The sequence below is a fragment of the Gobio gobio genome (genome assembly GCF_949357685.1).
Source record: "Gobio gobio genome assembly, chromosome: 23".
In the NCBI taxonomy this organism is placed as follows: domain Eukaryota; kingdom Metazoa; phylum Chordata; class Actinopteri; order Cypriniformes; family Gobionidae; genus Gobio; species Gobio gobio.
In genome coordinates, this window is record NC_137119.1 from 10,627,659 (window position 1) to 10,634,126 (window position 6,468).

The 6,468-nt window shown below is 36.2% G+C and overlaps 1 long non-coding RNA gene across 1 annotated transcript; it reads left to right on the forward strand.

Annotated features, from left to right (window-relative positions):
* Nucleotides 1–5,290: 5,290 nt before the first annotated feature.
* Nucleotides 5,291–5,922, forward strand: LOC307119451. The gene is made up of 4 exons (XR_013815643.1): nt 5,291–5,318; nt 5,397–5,438; nt 5,529–5,682; nt 5,849–5,922. It is a non-coding gene; the product is annotated as an uncharacterized lncRNA (long non-coding RNA).
* Nucleotides 5,923–6,468: the final 546 nt, after the last annotated feature.

Below are 6,468 nucleotides of genomic sequence, written 5' to 3' on the forward strand. Positions count from 1 at the left end.
GATAACTTGCCGGGCGAAGATTGTTACGTTCAATGGAGTGATTCAGGGTATGACAATTCATTTGTATTGCTTTGATAAATATTTTTGATATTGCTTTGATAAAATATTTTTTACGGATAAATGTATTATCTTTTCTCAGGTGTATCTGCTTACTACAAACTTTGCCATAAATGCAACCTCACATACAGATACCAGGAATGGAGTGACGGTTTGCACAACTTCAATGATCATGTAATCCTCTCGCTACATTTGTGTGTGGTTTTGCGAAATTCTCTACAGGTACAACATTAAAAAATTATACCTGCTATTTTACTATATAATGACTTAGACATGCATTTATACTGGTTTGTATTACTAAACTACACTGGTTTAAATTACTATAACCCCCTTCCCCCACTTGTCCTTCCAGAATCACACAGCTGTAGGTAGGGTTGTGCAGATAATTGAAGGAACAGAGGGAGAGTCCTTGCCCAAAGGTGACCTAATCATGCAGGCTTATCTTCACTTTGAAGCCCTATGTGATCTGGACTACATTTACTCTTGTGTTTCCTGTGGATACAATCCATGTACCGTGATTATGGACCTTCATAAAAAAGGAGTGTTCAGCATCCCAGGTAAGTATTGAGTTATTGTAGTTGAATTGGTTCCTATTATAGTTTTCTTGTTTTTCAGTTTAAATTGAATAATTCATATATTTAGCTTTGAATTAAGTTTGTTTATGTCACAGTGAGTGAAATTCAGTCTCCACCTGCGACTTATGATGGTCACGTTGACATAGAGGAATTTTGGGATGCAGTGGCAATGGACATGATAAGCAGAGGGTTTTACGCAAGTAAGTTTTGATTCTGATTTGTGTCACGTAGAGCTGCATGATATTGTGATAGGGTTTAGTGTTATTTATTAATTAAATTATTATTTCCAAACTTGCACTTGCATTATTTGCAACAACTTTTCATATTTACAAAAGTCCCAAATATACAAAAATCCTCACATGAGGATGCATTTAACTAAAGTAGCAAAATGTTTTCTCTTATCCCACTGACAAATTTTAAGCATAAACATCCAATGTTGGTATTTTGTTTAGAAAACAAGACTTGTCACTTTGCTTTTCTACCAAAGGCGTCGTGATGTAAGAATGTTTAACATTTAAACTGGACAATAAGATAAAAAATATGCTACTTGTGTGTGAGCATGCAACTTCAGATTTTTTTCCAATATCATCTATATCTTGTATAATTTTGTGTTGTTCGCGTGTTGCAGTAAATGGCTGTATTTTCTCCTCAAGGTGGCAAAGAAAACCCATTTACTGTTTCACCTAGTTACCACAACTGGTCCCCATGGATAGGTCCAAAAACAAGGAAATCAGCCATGGTATTAAACACAGAGAGTGCAAAGGTTCAATCCTCAAATGATGAGAGTGACATTGATGTGCCTTTTACTGAGGAAAGGCTTGGTGATGAGCTGCTGCACCTCAAGGTAAATGGTTGTTTGAATTGTTCAGAAGGGTTTTGGTTTTTACACTGTTGACTGCATGGCACATTGGTATGTATAGGGTTGCTTCATAAATATTTATATTTCATAGTTATTAATTTTGCTGTACCTGCTCACAAATTGCATATTTTACCAGATAGCAGATTTGAAAAAGCTGTGTCGACAGTGTGGGGTTGATGTTGCTGGCTCCAAAATGGATCTCATCCTCAGACTTCGTAATAAAATGTCAAATAGAGTGACGTACAACAAAGTGTTTCAACAGGTGTGGGGTGCTTCTGGTGAGTGACGTTTTTGTTTTTTTGTTACTTAGTAACAAACAAAGTAAACAAAATAAACATTAATGAAACTGCAATTATTGTACCTCTATAATTTGATATGTATTGTTGGAATGGGTTCACTTATATTTCATGATTTTGTTTTCATTTAAATGTTTTGTGTGTGTTTTAGGTGGCCTGGGTGTGATAATGTGTCCTTGTGGTATTGTATATTCAATTAAATTTAACTTGAGAGCAGAGAGTCCTCGTGACTTTGCGGACCTTCTGTTGTCTTGGAAGCACTTTCCCAACATTACAATTTATGACTACCCTAGAGGGTTAGTGGCGCACACAAATAAGCGACAACCAATTCACCCACCTTTCCATCCCTTTGAGGGCAGAGTCCAAGACCCATCCACTGAAAACATCCAAAAAGCAAAAGAAGGGAAGCTAAAGGTTCATCTTCCCTGGCTTGCTCACAGGAAACAAACTGTGGATCCTGACTGCCACCCATTGACCGGTTCGTCCGAACACTACTGCCTATGTGATGTTTTCCACCAAAATAATAGCAAAGATAAGAGAGATGTGCTGCGTACTATTGGTCTTGTACCAGAGCTGGCTGGAAAGATCAACAGTCAGTGTGCAGAACAGCTGTTTTCTGAAGTAAAGAGAAACAATTACTTCATGAATATGTTAAGACCATCTGCGCACATATTTCTTGCTCGAAACATTCTTCACCACCGGAACCTCGCACGGAATGGGAAGAAGTTGGAACAATTCAAGAAATTGTTCAGTGGCAATCATAATTTGCTATTAGATTCCAATGGAAAGGTCATACTTGGTAATTTATACATATTTTATTAATGTGCTGCATTTGAGTAGGTCCGTTCAAATTGATTTATTGTACTAACTATATCTTTATAACACATGCATAGGAGCAGAACCAAATGTGGGGCCAAATTATTCAAAGACAACCCAAACATTGGATACAACTCTGAATGAGACAGAAATGCATACAGGTTGAGGTTGTTCTTCAACTCTTGAAGTTTGGTTTGCTTAACTTTTAAGTGATTTGTTTGATCTTTTTCTTTATGTACAGCTTCCCAGTTGCAGTGTGACCCTAAATGTCCAAATCATGTGGTAACAACAAGCCTAAACATGATCAAAGCAAACAAAGCATTTTGGGGAACGATGCCAAATGAGGGGCAACAGCAGCTGGTAAGATAATCTTTGCAAAATTTTCTTAACAAGATGCTGTTCATCAACCTGTGCATTTATTTATCTTTATCTGAATTTTAGCTAAACAATGCTTTGGATGTCAGAAAAAGCAAATATGAGCGATTGGCAACCGTATATAACACAACACTGCAACGATCAGACCTGTGCTCTCTGGGACTCGAGAAATATGTTGAGGGAACGGTACACAGTTCAAAGACTCATTTGAAGATAGAAACTCAATAAACACTCATCATTAATTACTGTTTTATTTAAACGCAGGTTCTCAACTGTTGCCTGAAAGTGGTAGAGGCCATAGCGAAATCACAGGTGAAATATTTTGTGCTCCTATTACTTAAGCTGCTTACAGGGATAGTTCAACCCAAAAATGAAAATTGTCATTCATTTAGTCACCCTCAAGTTCTTCCAAACCAGTATGAGTTTATTTCTTCTGTTGCACATAAAAGATGAAGACAATTGGTAACCAAACAGTTCCCCATTGTTTTTTTTTCCCAATTCAATGGAAGTATGTACAGGTACAATCATACACCAAAATTTAAATTCTTGGTTGAACTACCCCTCTAAGCAACTCCTTAGCTGAAATATACATACTTTTGTAGATGTGCTTACAGTGGTCAGAATGTTAATACTCTCAGCTGTTGGTGAATTTAGAATTTAAATGTAACACCAAGGCAAAATCGAGAATGTTAAAGTATGTTGAATGTTTCCATACAGAATGTGAATGTATTTTCGGCTAATTCATATGTGATTTCAACATGGCCAGACAGCACACTTGAAGAGCAACTTCTGCACCTGCCGGTATGTATATAAGTTTAATATGAAACCTAGTCACACAGTTTCCAAATTTTTTAGATTGACCAATATTATTTGTTTTCAAGCTGGATGAAAACATTGACTGGTTTATCTTCCCAACATGGATACCAAGACATTGGATGGTTTGTGTAAGTCATTCTTAATCTGTAGTCTTTATCTGGGATAACTTATGTCAGCATAATATTGTCGATAAATTGCCGTTGTTGTCTTTCGGTGTGTGTATATATTGTGACTTATCAACAGATTATGAAGCCAAGGGAGCATGACATTTTTTTCCTTGACCCTCTACATGGCAAAACATTCAGTCAGGAAGAATACATGCTCATCTACAGGTTTTATAGTGCACTGTTCAGAGTTCAGAGATTGTGGTCGTTCCAAACCACGTTCTGATGCGCTTGTGGTCGTTCCAAACCACATTTTGATAAAATTGTGGTCGTTCCAAACATCATTTTGATAAGATTGTGATTGTGGTCGTTCCTAACCACATTTTAATAAAACTATGGCCACTATTAACTGTTTTTTGCAACTGTTTTTAAAGTTATGGTCTGTGTTTTTTCATCACAGAAACATTGCACAAATCTTGTCTCCAGGGCATTGGCATGAATACTGTGTCAATGATATTACGGTACCAATATTCATATCAATATGTAATTGTAAAAGCATTGTAAATGGTTTAACTTTTTGTCAAGGTAATTAGACTCTGTGCATGTCAACATCAACAGGGCCTTCCACGACAACATCTGAGCAACAGCTGTGCTGTTTTTGTCCTGATGGTAAGTTAATAATGCTGATCTGGCGTTTGCTAGATGTTTATCCAGTACATGTATCTAAGCAAATGTATTTGTAATGTTTTTACCATTTCAGTATTCACTGAGCTTTGTGACAGGAGGTCCCTTTGATTTTACAGAGGTAAGTGAAATATGCAATGGCAAACCCCAATATTATTAAAAGTTAATTGAGTATTTCTTTTTTTTTATCTTAGGCTGACATGCCTTGCATCAGGAGGTGGTGGTGTTTGTTGCTTTTGGAGAATTTCCCCTTGAGGTTTGTTTTTTTGTCTCTACACATTATACAAACTATTGAAGCTCCAATTAGTTTTTCTCATTCAGGGTTTGTACGGCCAAGAAAAACCTGGAAAAGTCATAGAATTCTAAAATGGCTATTTCCAGGGCTGGAAAAGTTTTAGGAAGTCTCATACATTTCAAATTTGTGTATATAATAGAATGTTTATCTGATAGTATTGGTTAAACTACAATACTTACAGTTCATTCAATACATCTTACTGCAAAAAAAATTATTAGTCATTAATTAGTTAAGATGAGGTGCTTTTGTCATTTGAACATTGATTTTTATTAATCTTATTTTTAAAAATTAAATGGAAAGTAATGGAAAATAATTGATATATATTGGTAGAAAGGTACAAACCTTGTGCTTAACACATACCTGTCCTGTATTCCTTTTTATTATAGGTCTGATGAAGAAAGACGGGCAAGACAGAGACAAATGAGGCATATTGAAAAAAATGTACGAGACATTTCATAAGATTTTTTAAATCTCTTACCATATATAGACTGACTTATTTTTGTTTTGCTATCCTTTTAGGCACAAAAGGCAAACATGACTCCTGACTTGCAACTTTTGAATGTAAGGTTCCTTTTTTTTCTTAAGTGCTGAAATCCTGTCGTATTCCATTCAAGCAAATAAAGGATTAATCCTTTTAAAAATACTTTCCAGCTACCCTGGAATGTCTTGGAGATGATACTTCTAGAAGTAGTGCTAGAGGATGGAGATGCTGCCTACATGAATCTGTCTCTTACTTGCAGTTGCTTTAGAGCAATTGTAAACAAGGCCCTGTTCAGACAGAAGGCGCACTATGCATGGCTTGACAGTAAGTTTGTTAAATGTGTGCAATAAAGTATGCATAAGGCCTAATGGGTATAAGAGTGGCTTTAGGTAATCATGCTTCTTGCATTTCCTAAAGCAGTACCAAGGCTAACATAATCTTTGACGTGCATTATGAAAGATTTCTCTTTTGTGTGTGTTTTTGGCTACAGGTGTTGTGGACTGGGGGAAATGGAGTGAAACATCAAAGGCTGAATTGCGGGTGCCTTTTGAAATTAAAGAGTGCAGAACATGTGGAACTTTTTTCAAAACCTGCTCAGGTTTTTATGGAAACGGGAAGCGTGGTTGCCTTAGAGGATTCTACGACAGCATAGAGGACCCAGACTGCTGTTTCATGTGTCAGTGGTAGAGTGTCAGGGGAAGTGTGTGAAGGAAGGATGAATGAATGATTAAAGGTGATTTAAAAGAGGAAAGTGTGTGAAGGAAGGATGAATGAATGATTAAAGGTGATTTAAAAGAGGAAAGTGTGTGAAGGAAGGATGAATGAATGATTAAATGTGATTTAAAAGAGGAAAGTGTGTAAAGGAAGGATGAATGAATGATTAAAGGTGATTTAAAAGAGGAAAGTGTGTAAAGAAAGGAAGGATGAATGAATGATTAAAGGTGATTTAAAAGAGGAAAGTGTGTGAAGGAAGGATGAATGAATGATTAAAGGTGATTTAAAAGAGGAAAGTGTGTGAAGAAAGGAAGGATGAATGAATGATTAAAGGTGATTTAAAAGAGGAAAGTGTGTGAAGGAAGGATGAATGAATGATTAAAGGTGATTTAAAAG